The sequence below is a fragment of the Hyperolius riggenbachi genome, chromosome 1 (assembly GCF_040937935.1).
Source record: "Hyperolius riggenbachi isolate aHypRig1 chromosome 1, aHypRig1.pri, whole genome shotgun sequence".
Lineage (NCBI taxonomy): Eukaryota > Metazoa > Chordata > Amphibia > Anura > Hyperoliidae > Hyperolius > Hyperolius riggenbachi.
The window spans coordinates 670,152,682-670,160,081 of record NC_090646.1 but is presented as its reverse complement, the minus strand read 5'-3'; positions in this window follow the sequence as shown (position 1 = coordinate 670,160,081).

The window sequence follows — 7,400 nt, the reverse complement described above, 5'->3', positions numbered from 1 at the left end:
TGCGACAAAACGCAACATCCCACTGTGAAAGAGGCCTGAAGGTAAAAATGTTGGATGCAGTGCTTAGGGGGTTCAAAGTCAATACTTACCGCGCCTCTCGTTCCCCGCAGTCAGCCGCCGGTCTTCTCCTATTCCTCCCGGTGTCCTGGCGACTTGGCTGACCTCTAACCCGAAAGTCTTCACTTCTTCCCAGGGCACATAATGACGGGCAGAAGTACGCACACTCTGCTCTCCACTGAAAAGCAAGCGTCAGATGCTCAGTGATTAGCATTTGATGCTTGCTTTTCAGCGGAGCGCAGATGCTAGGGCGGAGGAGGCGGGGGAGTGTGCATACTTTTGCCGGGTACGAGAGACGCGGTAAGTATCAACTTTTAACCCCCTAAGAACTGCATCCAACATTTTTACCAGAGCCTTTCGACTTTGGTATCCTTTAAAGGGGAACTGTAGTGAGAGGTATATGGAGGCTGCCATATTTATTGCCTTTTAATCAATACCAGTTGCCTGGCAGCCCTGCTGATCTATTTCTCTGCAGTAGTATCTGAATAACACCAGAAACAAGCATGCAGCTAGTCTTGTCAGATCTGACTTTCAAGTCTGAAACACCTGATCTGCTGCATGCTTGTTCAGGGGCTATGGCTAATAGTATTAGAGGTAGAGGATCAGCAGGGCTGCCAGGCAACTGGTATTGCTTAAAAGGAAATAAACATGGCAGCCTCCGTATACCTCTCTTTTCAGTTCCCCTTTAAAGAAAAGCATTTCTTTGTAATAGCTAACACAAATCCTGCAATAAATCTGCATTGTGTCTACTTCCTGCTTTCATGGAAGCAGACAAAGGGTTAACATCCTGTGTTTACAAATTAGCTGCTTTGCCAAGGCTGTCGAGATTCCTGTGCTGACACAGCTGAGAGATCAAATTACAGTGGTGATTTGTCCCAGATGAAGGGGAATTAGACAGACTAAACTCTCTAAATACATACAGGGTGGATTTCTCTAGGCTTTCCTTCTGTCCTGTGCAAGAGTTCAGGTCCACTTTAACTTGGAGATATGTACCTTACTTCGTCCATCATCTCTTGTATTTTCTTGCAGGAGTTGCCTTATGACCAGTGATAAGCAATACTTCTAATTTTATTTTTGCATGAATTTTCACAAAAATAAGGAAAAAAACTAGTGTCAGTAAAAATCATTTTGCGAGTTCTCAGAAAATATGCTTGTGAAATTAGCAAACATATTTTCGCGGAAGCAGCACAATAGTGAAAATACGTTCACAGGCAGCCACACAGAGAAGGTTTTCATACATAGGGGGTTGTCTGTTGTCTGATTGGTTGATAGTGATGAGGGTCCTGGGTCAATAGTGTTGCATGAAATCATGGGATGGGAGTCCTGATATGGCCTGAAAGGAATCTACTTCCTGTTTGTTTTCACAGTAGCAAGCACATTTCAAACATGGCCCTTATTTTCCAGAATTAAATTTTATGTTTTGTCTTGCTTTCTCTTGTACTCTTTTTAATCACCATATCGTGAAAAAGCTTTTTTGATGCAAAAAATGACTTTCCCAAATATTCCAGCTCAACACTACTTACGTCAATGGGAGTAAGTTACTGTCGCTCTACAATTACAGTTGTCTCGCGATGACCAGCTGAATTCAAACTGACATCGGTCGCTGGAGTTTAGTGCTGCCATGCTGATGACGTCATCAGAAGAATGATAAAACTAATATACAATATCTGCAAACGTTACTTTTTAACCTCCTTAGCGGTATCACCGACCACCGGCTGTCCCCAGGAGTCCCCCAGTATAATTTTAACTACTTGCCGACCGCACACTCATACCGTGCGGCGGCAAAGTGGTAGCTGGAGGACCAGCGACGCAGATCTGCGTCGCCAGGTGCCTCCCTAATTAACCAGGAAAGGTTGCTCGCGCGAGCGGCCGTTTCCTGTTAGATCACGGAGCGGGTCTCCGTGAATAGCCTGCGAGCCGCTGATCGCGGCTCACAGACTAAATGTAAGCGTAGGAGATGTTGTCTCCTTTCTTTATATTGTATGGCGCTGCTGCGCAGCAGCGTCGTAAGGCAGATCGGCGATCCCCGGCCAATCAGCGGCCGGGGATCGCCTCCATGTGACTGGTGACGTCCTGTCACTGGCTGCACAGGACGGATAGCGTCCTGTGCAGCCCCGATCACCGGGGATGAGCAGGTAGGAGAGGGAGGGGGGAATTTCGCCGCGGAGGGGGGCTTTGAGGTGCCCCCCCCCTCGCAACATGCCTGCAGACCGGAGCGATCAGACCCCCCCTGCACATCATCCCCATAGGGGGGAAAAAAGGGGGGCGATCTGATCGCTCTGCATGCCAGCTGATCTGTGCTGGGGGCTGCAAAGCCCACCCAGCACAGATCCCAACAAACAGCGCTGGTCCTTAAGGGGGGGTAAAGGGTGGGTCCTCAAGTGGTTAAGTGATCGCATAACTGTAATGGCTTCAGCTAGCACTAGGCTAGCTAGTAGTGGTGGTCCGGCATCCCCTGATTACTTCTGATCCCCCCGATCGCCGCTAAATACATTACCCCCCTGGATCCAGCGATCGGCGCAGCCTCCCCGGACAACTCCGGTCTTCTCTATGGGGAGGATCGGGTCTGCGCATGACGTCATGTACGATCCTTCCCGTAGAGAGACCGGAGTTGTCCGGGGAGGCTGCGCTGATCGCTGGATCCAGGGGGGTAATGTATTTAGCGGCGATCGGGGGGATCAGAAGTAATCAGGGGATGCCGGACCACCACTACTAGCTAGCATAGTGCTAGCTGAAGCTATTACAGTTATGCGATCACTTAAAATTATACTGGGGGATAGTGTTGGGCGAACATCTAGATGTTCGGGTTCGGGCCGAACAGGCCGAACATGGCCGAACTTCGAACATAATGGAAGTCAATGGGGACCCGAACTTTCGTGCTTTGTAAAGCTTCCTTACATGCTACATACCCCAAATTAGCAGGGTATGTGCACCTTGGGAGTGGGTACAAGAGGAAAAAAAATATTTGAAAAAGAGCTTATAGTTTTTGAGAAAATTGATTGTAAAGTTTCAAAGGAAAAACTGTCTTTTAAATGTGGAAAATGTCATGTTTCTTTGCACAGGTAACATGCTTTTTGTCGCCATGCAGTCATAAATGTAATACAGAGAAGAGGTTCCAGGAAAAGGGACCGGTAACGGTAACCCAGCAGCAGCAGCACACGTGATGGAACAGGAGCAGGCGCAGGAGGAAAAGGCCATGCTTTTTGAGACACAACAACCCAGGCCTTGCATGAGGACAAGAAGCGTGCGGATAGCATGCTTTTTACCGCCATGCAGTCATAAATGTAATAAAGATAAGAGGTTCAATAAACAGGGACCGGGCGTCAACGCTAACCCAGCAGCAGCAGACGTGATGGAACAGGAGGAGGCGCAGGAGGAGAAGGCCACGCTTTCAGGTGCAACTCAGGCCTTGCATGAGGACAAAAAAATGTGTGCGCAAAGCAATGCAATGAGTAGTTTTCAGGACACAATGGGCTATTCGGAGGAGCTATTCCCACCCCCACAATCTTCTACCTGTGAAAGGTCAATGGAACAGCCACAAATGTTGTGTCCGGATTCACAACCTTTTTCTGTGGAAAATGCACCTCGCACTGAAATGCAAGGCGAGGCCGAGGATGAACATGACGTCAACAACTCAACATGACGCAAAATGGGGGCGGAACAGAAAGCTGCTTTCAATGTTTTGAAGGCCTTAATTGCCTCCGGTGGCCAGTTAGATGCATCATTCATCACACCCAAATCCCAGAGCAATGTGTGCAGGAATTTGAATCTCAGGAGGTGTACCGAGATCATCTGGACAAGTGACCAAGTGACAAAGTGACTAGTGACAAAGTGACAAAGTGACAAAATGACAAAGTGACAAAATGACAAAGTGACAAGTGACAAAATGACAAAGTGACAAGTGACAAAGTGACTAGTGACAAAGTGACAAAGTGACAAAATGACAAAGTGACAAAATGACAAAGTGACAAAGTGAGAAGTGACAAGTGACAAGTGACAAAATGACAAAGTGACAAGTGACAAAGTGAGAAGTGACAAGTGACAAGTGACAAAATGACAAAGTGACAAGTGACAAAATGACAAAGTGACAAGTGACAAAGTGACAAGTGACAAGTGACAAAGTGACAAGTGACAAAATGACAAAGTGACAAGTGACAAAGTGACCAGTGACAAAGTGACAACTGAGAGGTTGTTCTGGGGAGCTCCACTGCACTCAGTCGCATATGAGGAGAGGTCTCGTCGGGACTGCTGATCCTCCTCAGCTTGCTCAAAGCCTTGAGGGTTCCTGAAGATCCTCTGCTTGGAGTTCGCCGGGGTTCAGCTTGGTGTCGGGGTCGGCGGCGTCCTCCTCACTCCAACGTGGCAGATCTTCTGTTGAAGGAAAAAAAAAATTGTTAAAAGTCCAGTACCGCTTCTGAAGGACTCACCAAGAGATGCAGGAGGGCTTCAATCCAGCGCACCATCGCTCGCTGGGTGATGTCCCTGCCTACGCGCTGGAATTCTACGCTGCACATGCTAGCACGCTTTTGCGCAGTGCCGAGGCGCATTCCAGCAGCTAGTAGCTACCAAGCTTCTGTGGATCTGATTGGGCCACCATGTTGGATCTCTGCCAAGTCCTCCAAAATTTTGAGCAATCCACGTTGCGTGACTGAGCAGTGACAACTCTACAGTCAGCATTACAATACCACTGCTGTGTTTACTGAAGAAATCAATGTTGAAGATGGAAACCGCTGGCATGATGCAAGTGGGGGATTCTGAAGATGAAAACGATCAGCGTGATGATACCAACATCAGGCAACCTGCCTCAGGAAACGCTGGTCCCAGCTATGACAAAGAACAGGACGAGGAACAGCTGGAGTTGGAGCAGGAATTGGATGCCCCCACTGCCGAGGGACAGAGCGGTGCACGTTGGACTTCCACAATTTAGCGGGAAAGGACAGCAGAAGAGGAAGAAAGTGATGCTGGTGACGAATATGGTGCATCACAACAATCACAACTCTTACAAGAACATGAAGATAGAGGAGTCTGGCAGGACTCTCTGGCACACATGGCTCAATTCATGCTAGACTGCATTGAAAGCGGCCCGCGCATTATTCACTATTCATTATTATTCATTATTCTGGAATCTGGACAACACCAATTACTGGGTTTATACCCAGTTTATACAAACACAATGTTAAAAAACTGATTGAAGAAAGTGTCAGACAGGTCAAAAATGGAACAATTCCAGCAGGCCCTTGAGGATGGAGACTTTAGAGAGGAGATTGACATCCTCCTCCTTCTCTAGCCAGTTGTACGCCGACAGACTGACTTCAGCAAACCCAGGAGGACCAGGAGGGCAGCAAAGAACACAAGCTGCTGCTAGTGCCCAAAAGGGAATGGTATTGGCAGTGTCCTTGGAGTGGGAACATTTTCTGACACCCATGCAGCAGCCCACAGAACAGCAATCGGGCAGTTCCATGTCCTCCAACACCAATCGCCTAGAGAAGATGGTCAAGGTCCAGGACTACATGTCAGATGGCGTAGCTGTGTTGAACAATCCATCTGCAGACAGACGGTGAGTGTGACAGGCAGCACAGAAGGACCATGGCAACTCACTCATAGTACCACAGTTTGATAGTGCTGCCCAAACAATTATATGGATCCGTGGACCCGGGCACTGCAGGCAGTACTGGGAAGTGGGAACGCAGATTTTAGTACCTAAACACACGATACAACATGTTTTCCGGGGTCGGACTCTGAGGCACATACAGATGGTCCCGATCATCATCCTCATCATACAACTCTTCTCCTGAGTCTGACCCACCCACCACCTCTGCCACCCCAACATCCCCAGACACAGACCCCTCATCGTCCTCAACATTAACTTGGGATGCTGGCCTGAGCCCGACCTCCTCCTCCACATCAGGCCCCATCATCTCCTCAATGGCAGCCCTCATTAATCGTTCTGGCGACGGACCGATGGACACAACATTCTCCTCCGGAGAGGGCTGCTGCTGACCACTGGCTGCTGTAGTGGATGTTATAGCTTGCGTGGGGCGTTGGCTGTTGCTGTTGTTGGGAGTGCTGCTCACAGCGGAGGTCTCTGAGGAACTCATGGTGAGCTCATATAGTGGTTGGCGGTGAGTGGAGTATTACTGATCCCAGCAATATACACACTGACTGGCAGAGTACGCAATGCTATATAGTCTGGCTGAGCGGTGTACACAGAGTGGCAGTACACACAATGCTATATAGTCTGGCTGAGCCGTGTACACAGAGTGGCAGTACACACAATGCTATATAGTCTGGCTGAGCGGTGTACACAGAGTGGCAGTACACACAATGCTATATAGTCTGGCTGAGCCGTGTACACAGAGTGGCAGTAAACACAATGCTATATATAGCGTGGCTGAGCGAGGTGCACAGTGGCAGTACACACAATGCTATATAGCCAGGCTAAGCCGTGTACACAGAGTGTCAGAAAACACAATGCTATATATAGCGTGGCTGAGCGAGGTGCACAGTGGCAGTACACACAATGCTATATTAGTCAGGCTAAGCCGTGTACACAGAGTGTCAGAAAACACAATGCTATATATAGCGTGGCTGAGCGAGGTGCACAGTGGCAGTACACACAATGCTATATAGCCAGGCTAAGCCGTGTACACAGAGTGTCAGAAAACACAATGCTATATATATAGCGTGGCTGAGCGAGGTGCACAGTGGCAGTACACACAATGCTATATATAGCGTGGCTGAGCGAGGTGCACAGTGGCAGTACACACAATGCTATATATAGCGTGGCTGAGCGAGGTGCACAGTGGCAGTACACACAATGCTATATATAGCGTGGCTGAGCGAGGTGCACAGTGGCAGTACACACAATGCTATATTAGTCAGGCTAAGCCGTGTACACAGAGTGTCAGAAAACACAATGCTATATATATAGCGTGGCTGAGCGAGGTACACAGTGGCAGTAAACAATGCTATATATAGTGTGGCTGAGCGAGCGGTGTACTACTGTTCCCAGCAGCGACACACAATGACTGGGGGGGACCCTGGCTAGCGTGGCTGGAGAGCGAACTACCCTGCCTGCCTACCCAAAGCTAAACCCACAGACAAATGGCGGAGATATGACGTGGTTCGGGTATTTATTTACCCGAACCACGTGACCGTTCGGCCAATCAGAGCGCGTTCGGGCCCGAACCACGTGACCCATTCGGCCAATCACAGCGCTAGCCGAACGTTCGGGGAACGTTCGGCCATGCGCTCTTAGTTCGGCCATGTGGCCGAACGGTTTGGCCGAGCACCGTCAGGTGTTCGGCCGAACTCGAACATCACCCGAACAGGGTGATGTTCTG